Genomic DNA, 12,994 nt, shown 5'->3' on the forward strand with positions numbered 1-12,994 from the left:
TCCAACATTGCAGTAGCTTTCTGGTTGATCTCACTAACTCATAACTGAGACCTTTCTGTCTTTCTAGTCTTCCTGTATCTTAGTAGTCTCTATGGTCCAGTGACACTGGCCTTCTTGCTGCTCCTCAGTCATGGTACTTCCCAGTCCTGTAATTTTTCATTGGCTATTCCTCATGCCTAGAATTTTTATGTCCTCATTTCTGCCTCTTCATTTCCTTGGAATTTTTTAAGTCCCAGTTAAAATTCTACCTTTTACAATAACATTTTCCCGATCTTCTTTAATATTATTGTCTTCCCTCTAAGCTTTTCTGTAAGTATCCTTTATATATCTTGCTTGTACATAGTTCTTGGTGTGTTATCTCCCCAATTAGCCTGTCAGTGCTTTTGAAAGTATGGAATATTTTGGGTGTCTTTTTTTATTAATTTTTGTCTTTCTTTATATGCCCTTTGCATATCATTTAGCACATAGTAGTCACTTAATAAATGCATTGTTGATTTGATTTCATATTCATTTATGTACTTATATAGTATGTATTTGTACATACTATTTCTTGAACTCTAGAGCATGAGCATGAGAAGTCTTGTGTCATAGAGGGCTTATTTGTCCCTCTATCCCATAACTCTCATTTTTCTTTATGTTTTCTTCCAATTAAGGAAAGTATAAGGTAGCTCATTTTATTTTCTCCTGACTAACATCTAACTGTTCCTCATAAACTCTCAGATTTATAGCATAACTAGTCAGCACAACAGTTTTACATGGGTGAAAAATAGGATGTCTCTTCTTGTTTCATTTTCCCACTCATGATGAGAATGATACACATACATGTTTGTATTTACACATAAATATACATGAATATATGCATTCTTGTTGGCTCTTTCTTTAGCCTTTTTTTTCATTTGCTTCCATTCCCTAGCGTATCAGACATGCCTTATTTTACCAACCTATTCAAATTGGAGGATAGAGGAAAATGCTAGAAAGTACCAGAAATATAACTTCTATTTTTTTTCTTTACTCCCCTTTCTGAACAAATTTTAGATTATCAATCTCTGTCTTGTCTTTTTCTCAATTTTGTCTTTCATTAGTGTCATGATAATAGAGCATAGTTAACAGACTTAGTTTTGCATCAGAAAAACCTGCTTTCAAATCCTACTTATGTTACTTACTGATAATTTACTTCTGATATTTACGTAGTAAAAAGTGATTAGTTCATCTCTCAGAGCCTCAGTTTCAGCATTTGTAGAAAGGGGATAGTACTTAGCTCAAAAACAAAATAATACTAAAGGTTATTGTAAGATCTCTTTTGAGATGTTGCATGCAAAGTACATGGAAAACTTTAAATAATTCTATAAATATCAGTTACATTTTTATATTATTTTTTGAAAAACTATAAAAAAAACAAAAAAGGAATGAAAAACAAAATAAAACAAAAGAGAACATTTTCATGTGCCCAGCAGAACATTAGGGAGAATTCAAAATATGTAACAATGAATTACCAGTTCAAGAAAGTTTATCTATCTATCTATATTTATATATTTCTATATATACAAGAAATTCTATTCATGAGTGTCAGTCTTTTCTTTACTTCCTTGTAAATTGTTCTTTTGTTCTCTGTTGCACACCTTGTTTTTACTTTATTCATTTTTCCCCCCTTCATCTCCCTCCACCTTCTCCCCAGCAGGCTGTAGTCAAGAAAGGAAATATTTGTGTGTACATATTTATACATATATATGTGTGTACATATATATATATATATATATATATATATATATACACATACACATATATACTCACCCCTTGACTCCCTTCTACACAGACATATCTTTCTTTCCTGTCCTTCTGACCCTTTGCTTTAATTCTGCTCCTTAACTTGCCTTACTGTTACTTAACCTCTCTCCACCAATGAACCCCAATCTTGTCTTTTTCCTGCATCCTTTGTAGTATGCAAATTCCTGTATAGATTTTCACAGGATGCTATACCTTTCATGACATATGTTGTGTTGCCTATTTAACCCATTTCTGATGTGAGTAGATTTATTGTGCCTATTGATAAGTCTTATACAATTTTAAATGTAGTTTCAATATATTTGAATTGGTTTATATACTTGTTTCTTGCAAATTTTTCTCTTTGATCTTGGGTTTCTGAAATTTAGCAATATTTCTATGTGTTTCCCATAAAGAATCTCATTAAGGTGGTGATCAGTGGATTTTTCTTTTTCTATTTCTACTTTCCCCTCATGTTCTATCACCCCAGGACAGTATTCTTGGATTATTTCTTACATTATTGTGTCAAAGTCTTTTTTGGGTCACAATTTTCAGGTTGTCCAATTTTTCTTATATTTTCTCTTCTTGATCTGTTCTCTAGATCTGTTGTTTTTCTTATAAAATGTTTCACTTTCTGTTCTATTTTAAAATTCTTTATAATCTGTTTTGTTACTTCTTGATCTCTCATAACTTTATTGGCTTTCCCTTGCTCAATTCTAATTTTCAAAGATTTATTTTCATCTTTGAGACTTTATATCTCCTTTGCTAGTAGTTGATTAATTTTTTTTCATGTTGATTTTCTTAGGTTTTTTGAAGTTTTTTTTTTTCAATGTCTCTCATTTGATTTTTAAATTCTTTTTTTAGTTCTTCTATAAATTCTCTTTTGGCAGGGACCCATTTAATGTTACTTTTTGAAGTACATTTTTTTTTTTAACTTCAGTGTCCATCTGTGAAGATAAACTCCAGGCTTCCTCTTCCCATAGTCAGTTCTGTGTTTTTTGCTGCTTTTAAAAAATAAGATATATTAATGAAAGCTCCTCTAATTGTAGTGTGGAGGAATGTTGCCTCTGCATTTACATTACATTTACTTTAGCTCTCTCCACTGACCTGGAACTCCAACCAAGAGATCCCCCTCTTGCAGTTTCTCTGCTCCACTGTTTCTGTACTCTTGGTATTCTGGTTCTATCTCACCAGGGTTCTTAGCAGTAGCACAGCAAGGCCCAGAGTTCCTAATCAGCTGAGGTTCCCTCACTCTTTCCAGACTTAGACCCTGACTTCTCACAATGTTAGGGAAGTGAAATTTTCTGTGGTTCCTGCTGATCTAGCCAAACCCTGCTCACCCAGGGGATTCTCCAATTAGTGTTTCTACGGAGTTAACCTGGAGGTGTTTGCACTTCACACTGGTTATTCCCCAGCCTGAGGTCTACCTTCAGATATTCTTGGTTTGCACTAGGAGGAGCCCTATTGTGTCCTAAGTCTTTTTGGTTTTTCAGTAGTCTGTGTTTGCTCTAAAGTACAAACTTGTTCTGTTTGTGGGGAAAGTCTGAAGAGCTTGAAATTTACCAACCTATGTCACCATCTTCCCAGAATCCTCCATGAGTTACCTTTTTTTGAAGGGGAATCAAGGAAATGGAAAGTTATAAATGAGGAAAAGAGAGATGTTAAAAAGGGAACCAGTGGGTTTAGTAAATTGGACAGAACAATATCTAGTTGGTAACAGTACAATTGATTCTGTGGCAGCTTTTTGGCCCAGTGGATAGATCCCTAGAGTCAGTAGGACCAGAGTTCAAATACAGCCTCGGATATTTAACATTTACCAGCTGTGTGACCCTGGGAAAATTTCTTGACCCCAATTGTTTTGCATAAAAGAAAAGACAGGAAAAAAAGAAATAAAAATTGACCCTGTGGAGAAAGACACTCATAATGTGGAAGATAATATCAGAAATAGTTTGTGGTCAGAAAAGGGAGGATTATAAGTAATATACCTCAAATTTCTTGTGAAATACTGTAGAACACTAGATTTTTAATCAGAAAAAGTGGATTCAAATCTTATCTTTCTGACTTACCATCTATATGAAATTAAATTCAGATGAACTGATTCACAAGGTCAGCTAAGTAATGCAGTAGAGAGAGCACCAGCCCTGAAGTCAGGAGGACCTGAGTTCAAATCTGACCTCAGACACTTAACACTTCCTAGCTGTGTGACCCTGGGCAAGTCACTTAACCCCAATTGCCTCAGCAAAAAAAAAAAAAAAAAAATTGATTCATAGGAAGCCTGATGAGAGTCAAGAAAGACCCAGCCTATAAATCAAGAAAATTTGGGTTTGAGTTCTACTTCAAACATAGGTCTTTCCTATATGATCCTTAATAAGTCAGTAATAACACTAACAGCTAGTATTTTAATTTGGCAAAGCACTTTATATGTTATCTCTATTCAATCCCCACAGCAATCCAACCCTGTTTTTATTAACCTTATTTTACAGCAGAACAAGTTGAGGTTGAATTGGGTGACTTGACCAGGAACACACAGCTAAGTGGAAATTGGACTCAAGTCTTCTGACTCCAAGTCCAACTCTCAATGCAATGTAACCCCAAAATGTCCTCCCAGCCAACACTGTAATTTGCAGCACTGGTATCCATCTGCATTAGTAAAGAAAGTATCCACATCAGTATTCAGAAGTTCCCTATATAATGAAGTCCTTACACATAGACATAAAATCTGAAGATTGCACATTATATACACACACACACACATATACATCTATATACACATATATGATATGCATTGTTGTATGTAGTATATGTGCATATATAGATTACATGTACATTATATATGTGTAATATATATAATATATGTACACAGGGTGGAACACACACATAGTCACAAGTAAATTAGCAAAAATGTACATAGAATTAACAAAAAAGTAATTTTAAGAGAGAAGTGCCACTAATTAAAAGGCAAGTAGGCATGTAGATGGTAGCCAAGTTAGCCCTCTACTCTAAGGTTTTCTACTAGTAGAAAATGCATAGGTAAGAGTTCCAGCTGCATATATCAGAAGTTGCTAGCTTACAGGCTTAGTTTTGTTATAGACATGTGCACCAGTTGAGACATTTTCAGAAATGTGTTGCCTGTCCTTACCAATAAAACAATGCATTATTCTGAAGGTTTTACAAATGGTTTCAACTGCAACCAGCTGGCTGCTACAGAATAGGATATGTTCCACCTGCTAGTAAACCTCAGGAGAAAGTGCTGATGAGGTGTTTTGTTTTCTTTTCTTTTTAACAGATTATCAGTCTGTTGTGCTACTATTAACATTGACAGGACCATTATACCACTGTGGGTATTTCCTCTGACCCCAAGAAGTTAAAAAATGAGATTCAGCATATTTAAGATGCTTAGAACATGCCTTCACTAATACAAGTCCTTTCCCCCAAGTTACAAAGTTGCACTTGAAAACGTTTTCCTAAGTCCACATCTCTGACAAAGCAATCTATTCAGGACTTACCTTCTCCAGCATCCTCTCCTGTTTAATGTTACAACTCTGTGATGGACTATTTCTCTATTTATAGCCCAGACAATTCAGCTGCCAGGCAGGTGGTTCTATTGAAAGATAAACAAACTTGTAACAAACCCCCACTGCTTCGTAAATGACCAACTGTGCTGACATGGCAGACTGCAGGAGACTTAACCTACCCTGGGATGTTGGTCATTTACTACAGAGTCAGGATCCCCACAGTTTCCTTGGCCAAGGAACAGCTGGGGCTCTCGGCTTTTTTGTCTTCTAACAAAAAAATCAGAATCAATAGCTATACAGTCTGTTTAAAAGGATCATGGTGGGTTTTTTTTTTTTTCGTTTAATATATGGGACACCAAAATAACAGCTTTACTTCCTTTGCCTAATGGGCTTATTGATCTCCAAGAAGCTTTTAGACTGCTTTGTGGAAATGCCTTCTCTTTGAAAATGTAATTTGGTGTGGCCAGAATGGCCCCAGGTGTCCTGAGATGTGTGTTTCTGCATCTTGATCTCCCATTGTTCCTTTGGCTGGCTGGGGCCCATCACTCTTGCTAAGATCTTATGGGCTCTTGTCTGAAAAGAGAGTAGGCAATGAAGGAAACTTTTTTTTTTCTGGCATGGTTTGTAGAGTCACTTTTCAAATCTTTATTCTTTCTTGGTCTATTGGCCTCCTTATTACATGACAGAAGAAATGTTACTCATTACTGTAAGGCTATGTTGTAGTCAGCAATCAGTTTGTCCCAAAGAGGGAGTTATATTATAGTGAAAAAAGAACAGAACGAGGAGACAGGAAGCCTGAGTTGTTTTAAATCTGACTTTACCCTTTTCAGTGTGTGATCTAAGAAAAGTTACTAGTCTGAGTTTATATCCTCATTCAATTAAATTCAATAATTCAATGCAATTAAATTCAGTAAGTTTTTATTAAATGTCTATTATATTCCAGAGGGATTGGAATAGAGAGATGACCTCAAAACCAGGAAGCTTTAGATTTAAGTCCCATCTCTTAAACATACTGTTTATGTTGATCCTAGGCAATCATTTAAGTGTTCAGTGCTATATGAATTGCAGAGGGAAGCAATGGGAGCACAGTCTAAATAGGAGGCCAGTTGTGTCAGCAGTCCAGATGAGTTTTGATGAGGGACTTTATAAGAGTGGAGGTAATATGGAAGTTGCAGGAGTTGAACTGAATTCTTATAAACAAACTTAAAGTTCATAAAGGATCATAAGAGCCTTCAAATTAAGGGAATCATAGGATTTTAAGCTGGAAGGGCATTTAAAAATCATCAAGGCTAAGTCCCTCATTTTACCTATGAGGAAAAGGAAACCTACAGAGATATAGTGGCTTGCTCAAACACCTACAGCTACTTAGTGGCAAAGTTGGGATTTGAATCAAGTCTTTTGACCCTAAATTCCATAATATTTATTCTACAATATGGCCAATTACTGGCTATAATTCAATAAAGACACATAAAGAGCCTCAAACTATATGGGGGAGGATTGAAATTGAAGACATAGCTTAAATTTGTCAGAACATTTAACATTTCCTGGCCAAGTTTTTAAACATGGGAAGGATGGCTTAGGTTCAGTCATGCTTCAATTCACAGGAATGGAATCTATGACCTCTCAATGTCCTTTCTAGTTTTAGAGTTCTTTGAAAGGCAAGATCAAAAATCACATGTTCTCTAAGAAGTGATTCAATAACATTATATTCGATGATTTCCAGATGTTAATATCATACACTGAATTATAGTCCCATGATTGCAATGAAACTCAATAACATAAGAATGAATAAACCATGACATCTCTTACCCTGCAAGGTCCAAATATGATCAACAGTTCTTTTCTCTTCAAAATAATCACACAAAATCTTCTATATCCCACTGTACTGTTAATAGGGTTTTTCAAGCATTTATACCCCACTCTTTTTTTTGCTATAATATGGTATAAAAATATTTGCAAGGGTCAATGATTTGATCCAAAGCTACATATGATTTAATAACTCATGGGGCATGGCAATAATCTTTTTAGCAAGTTTCTCCAGATAATGATATATACTGTTCAAAAAATAAAGAATTGGAACTCCTTCTCTTGCCTCCCCTCTTACCATTCTACCATCCTTAGTTGATATTTAGTTGATAATAAGAGTCATTATTTACAAGAATCAAACAAATATCACCATTTTTAAGAAAAATAATTTAATCTTAAAGGAAAAAGATTCATTCATAAATAAATGGACTACATTTCTATTAAGGAATAATATTTTATGGAGGAGAAATGTTATTCTTTTTTTCTATTCCTTTCCTCCTACAGAGGATCATGCCTCACACTTTCTTGAAAAAAAAAAAAAAGAAATCTTTCAGTATCAGTTCCCTCCCCTTCCCTTGACATAATTAGTATTCTCTCTTGTTCTATGAAATCTTCACAAGAGATTGTCTCTCTACTCATCAATGCCAACACTTCTTTCTTATACCCTTAATACTCCCATAATAATGGTTCCTCATTCTCTACTCTTCAAGATCTCTTTTTATACTAATTCCTATTCCATTGCTTAAAAACATTTTCCCTCCCTTCTCCCCAACCCTCTCCCCTAGATAGTAATAAATCCAATATATGTTAAACATGGAAAAATATACGTTAAATACAATATATGCATACATATTTATACAATTATCTTGCTGTACAAAAGAAACCAAATCAAAAAGGATAAAATGAAAGAGAAAATAAAATGCAAGCAAATAAAAATAAAAAGAGCGAAAATGCTATGTTGTGATCCACATTCAGTTCCCACAGTCTTCTCTCTGGTTATAGATGGCTCTCTTCATCTCATTGTTCAGAAGAGCCACATCCATAAGAATGGATCATCATATAATCTTGTTGTTGACATGTATAATGGTCTCCTGGTTCTGCTCATTTCACTCAGCATCAGTTTCATGTAAGTCTCTCCAGGACTCTGAAATCACCCTGCTGATCATTTCTTATAGAACAATAATATTCCATAGTATTCATATACCATAACTTATTCAGCCATTCTCTAATGGGCATCCATTCAGATTCCAAGAGGAGGCATAATAAGGACAGAGTGACTATGTCGTAGGGAGCTATCCCTAATATCCATGAAATATGTTTTCTCTCTCGAATTGTTTCTTTTTTGTGTGTATTTATCTATTGGCCTGTACCATCACCCTACTTCACTTCCCATCAATGTACTACCTGCCTCCTCATGAAATTTTATGAGGGTATATATTATAATTTGATGGAGAGATTGTCTCGACATCCAAAATGGCTCTACCTGTAGTAGACTGCCTTCTAGGTTTGATTTCTTATAAATTTGAGTCAATTCTCTATATATTTTAGAAATGAGGCATTAATCAGAACCCTTGAATGTAAAAATGTTTTCCCAGTTTATTGCTTCCTTTCTAATCTTGTCTGCATTAGTTTTGTTTGTGCAAAAACTTTTTAACTTAATACAATCACAATTATGTATTTTGTGATCAATAATGATCCCTAGTTATTCTTTGGCTATAAATTCCTTCCTTCTCCACAGATCTGAGAGGTAAACTATACTTCATTCATCAAATTTGCTTATAATATCACTCTTTATGTCTAGATCATGAACTAATTTTGACCTTATCTTGGTATGTGGTGTTAAGCATGGGTCAATACCTAGTTTCTGTGAGATTAGTTTCCAATTTTCCCAGCAGTTTTTGTCAAATAGTGAGTTCTTTTCCCAAAAGCTAGGGTTTTGGTGTTTGTCAAACACTAGATTACTATAGTCATCAACTATTTTGTCCTATGGACCAAACATATTCTACTGAATGACTACTCTTTCTTAGCCAGTAACAAATGGTTTTGATAACTGCTGCTTTGTAATATAGTTTTAGATCTGGCACAGCTAGGCCACCTTCATTTGTTTTGGCACTGAATAAGTAGATTGATTTAGATAATATTGTCATTTTTATTATATTAATTTGGCCTACCCATGAGTAATTGATATTTTCCCAATTTAATAGATATGACTTTATTTGTGTGGAAAGTGTTTTATAGTTGTGTTCATATAGTTCCTGACTTTGCCTTGGCAGGTAGACTCTCAAATATTTTATATTATCATCAGTTATTTTAAATGGAATTTCCCTTTGTATCTCTTGCTGCTGGACTTTCTTGGTAATATATAAAAAATACTGAAGATTTATGTGAATATTTTGCATGCTGCAACTTTGCCAAAGTTGTGAATTGTTTCTATTAGTTTTTTAGTTGATTCTCTAGGGTTCTTTAAATATACCATCATATCATCTGCAAAGAGTGATAATTTGGTTTCCTCATTACCTATTCTAATTCCTTTAATCTCTTTTTCTTATCTTATTGCTAAAGCTAACATTCCTAATATAATATTGAATAGTAATGGTGATAGTGGGGCAACCTTGTTTCTTACAGATCTTACTGGGAATGATTCTAGTTTGTCCCTTGTTCAAAGGATGCTTGCTGATGGCTTTAAATAGATGCTACTGATCATTTTAAGGAAAACTTCATTTATTCCTATACTCTGTAATGTTTTTAATAGGAATAGATATTGGATTTTATCAAATGCTTTTTCTGCATTTATTGAGATGATATATTATTTTTCAACTGTAACTATTCATTCCAAAATCTTGTTGGTGCTGAGTTGTTTCAGGAGTTCATATCCCCATTTAGGGTTTTCTTGGCAAAGGCACTGAAGTAGTTTGCCATTTTCTTCTCCAGCTCATTTTACAAAGGAGGAAACTCAGACAAACAAGATTGTGTCCAGAATCACTCAGCTAGTGAGTATCTGAAACCAGGATCAAACTCAGAAAATAAGACTTTCTGACGCCAAACCTCACATACTATTCACTGCATCAGCTAGCTGTCTTCTTTGAAGTCCACAAAAGCTGTACCAGATCTTTTCTTCACCTATAGTTTGTCTTATTCCTGCTCCTCATTGAGGGAAACATAGCCATAAGTAGGGATTTTTTTTTATCTTAGAGAAAAACAAATAAATGTAAAATAATTGAGCAGGAAGATATTAGCAGACTAGAGGACAGTCTAACTACAGGTTGAACCATTTTGGATGTTGAGACAATCTCTCTTCCTGAAATTGTGGCATATGCCCTCATAAAATTTCATGAAGAGGCAGATATCACAGTGATGGTAAGTGAGATAGAGTGATAGTACAGACCAGTAGATAAACAGACAAAAAATAAATAATTTGAGAGAGAAAACATATTTCGTGGATATTAGCACCTTATGACATAGCCACAGTCACTCTGTCCTTGTTATGCCTTCCTCTTGGAAGCTAGGTAATGATAAATTGGCTTTTGTCACTCACATTTATCAACTCATTTTAAAATCAGGAAGTAAATGAAGGATTTGAGGGTTTTCTAAATATGTAGTCTGAAAGCTAGAATTTTTTCTTGCTTTTTTTTATTATTTTAATAATGATTTTTTTTCACTTTTATAGCCCCTGGTTGAATTTTTTGAAGATAACACTTTTAAAAAATAACAAAATTAATCATGTGTGAAGTAACCAGTGATTCCTTGTTTGTAACTGATTATTATTTTTTTTTTTTAGCTCTATAAGTCATGAAAAATTACTCTTTTAACTGGGAGGGGGAAAAAAGGGAATCTAATACAAGGTATTGCCTAAAAAGTGTTTTATGATCCTCTAATTGTATAAAGTCATTCATTTGCCATCAGAATCAAATGAAAACCATAATTGCTTCCCTTTCAAATGTTACACAATGAAAAAATATTTACAATTTTCTTATTTCCTTGAAAACATAGATATTTTTATTACCTTGTTTTTTTTTTTATTTCTGAAATGAAGTCATTTTTTTTCCATGATGAACTTAATATATATTTGGTATATGTAGTGACTGAACTGGTAGAGGATAGAATGTCAATGTAATTTCACCCTTATTTGTTTAGGCCAGAACATCTCTTATTGTATGAGTAAGTGTAACTTAAACAAATCAATTCCATCTGATTAAACTCACTTTCCATGAGTAATGTACCATGGATATTCTCTTTCCTCTGGCATTTTTCCCAAAGATCACATGAAGAGCATTAGATGGTTGGTTTTGCATATCATCCTGACATTCGCACAATCAAAAAGAATCACTGTGCTAAATTGCCCAGTCTTCCAAATTGAAAGGCATATCATATATGCTAAACAAAACCAAAAGAAATGAAGACAGTGTCAGATAGGTCATTGATATCTAAATCCAACACACTACCAAAAGAACAATTTAGGAAGCTGATTTGAATTCTTATACTTTCGTTCTACTCACAGGGCTAAGATCCTCGGGGAAGAATGGAAGCTCTATGATCCTGTTAGTTGGTAAATGCAATTTGAAGTTACAAGTGGATTAGAAGAAGTCTAGTGATCCTTAGATAAGAAAAGTGAGGTTTGGGTGAGTTAGTATTTCATGAGACAGAATTTAAAAGGTCAGAGTATCCTCCCCAAATGATGCTCCAAATAAGAAACAGAAGGGAAGCATTAGCTCAGAGGAATTCTATAGGGAAGGTAGGATTCAACCTAAATAAATCAATGGACCAGTTTTAAGCAGTAGAAGTGCTATAGAAGACAAGAACAAAAGGTTTGGGAATTAGACATGGGAGATGGGGTTTTCTATGACAAATAAAGTTTTGATTATTTAGGAAAGGAAGAAACAAACCTCTTATTGGTTCAGCTAATGGGAAGGAAGGGATTATTTTATAGTCAGTTTGGGGATTTTGAATAGTTTCTTTTCATTAGTATGACTATCAAAAGAGTCAAGAATTCTTAAAAATTGCATTTTGATATATGCTGATATTTGTATTTTAATGTGGGTGCTTTCATTATTCTGGGAATTCATGACATCTAAAACCAAACAGTTAACCCACAGTAAAATAATCTGTTCTGATTTACATCCAATCCCTCTTTTCGATCATTTTTTGATTGTATATTTTAAAGCACATTGAAGATATTTGCATCTAATCCTTTAACTTTATAGATTAGGAAACTGAGACATTATAGTTTCATGAAAAGTACATTGCTCTAGAATCAAAAATACTGAGTTCAAATTTTGATTCTGTAACTTTTTACCTATTTAATTTGGGGAGTTTCCTCATCTGCATAATGAAGAAATAGTTCTAGACTTTATCTAAAATCCATTTTAGTTCTAAAACTTTGATCTTAGAAAGCCTAATGAAGTAAAGTAATATTGAATAAGCTAATGGTAGAGCCAGGATTTGAATCTAGATCTTCTGACTCCAAATCCATCACTCCTCCTTCTATAGTAGTGCTAATAAAATTCAACAAAATGCAAACAACAAACATTAATTTAGTACTTACTCTGGAGACTTTTAGATCACTGGACCAACAAGATGGAAGACTAGACATTTTCTTCAATTTCCATTACTTCCTCAACCTTTTGAAAATAGGAATGATATTCAAGAAATAAAGCAATTTCAGTTATCGCAATGCCAAGTATCTAGGATATCAAGAACCCTAAGAAAGTAAAATCTTAGTGAATTAATAGTTGGAAAAAAAATAATTCCTAATCCCTAGCACACTCATCCATCAACTGCTCTCTCCCAACTGCTCTCTTTTGTTCTGATTTTTCTTGTGTAGAATGATGAATTTGGAATTTTTTTAGAAGAATTGTATATGTTTAATCTATATCTAATTGCTTTCTGTTTTGGGGAGGAGGATGAGGGAAGAA

The sequence above is a fragment of the Sarcophilus harrisii genome, chromosome 5, assembly GCF_902635505.1.
Source record: "Sarcophilus harrisii chromosome 5, mSarHar1.11, whole genome shotgun sequence".
NCBI classification, from domain to species: domain Eukaryota; kingdom Metazoa; phylum Chordata; class Mammalia; order Dasyuromorphia; family Dasyuridae; genus Sarcophilus; species Sarcophilus harrisii.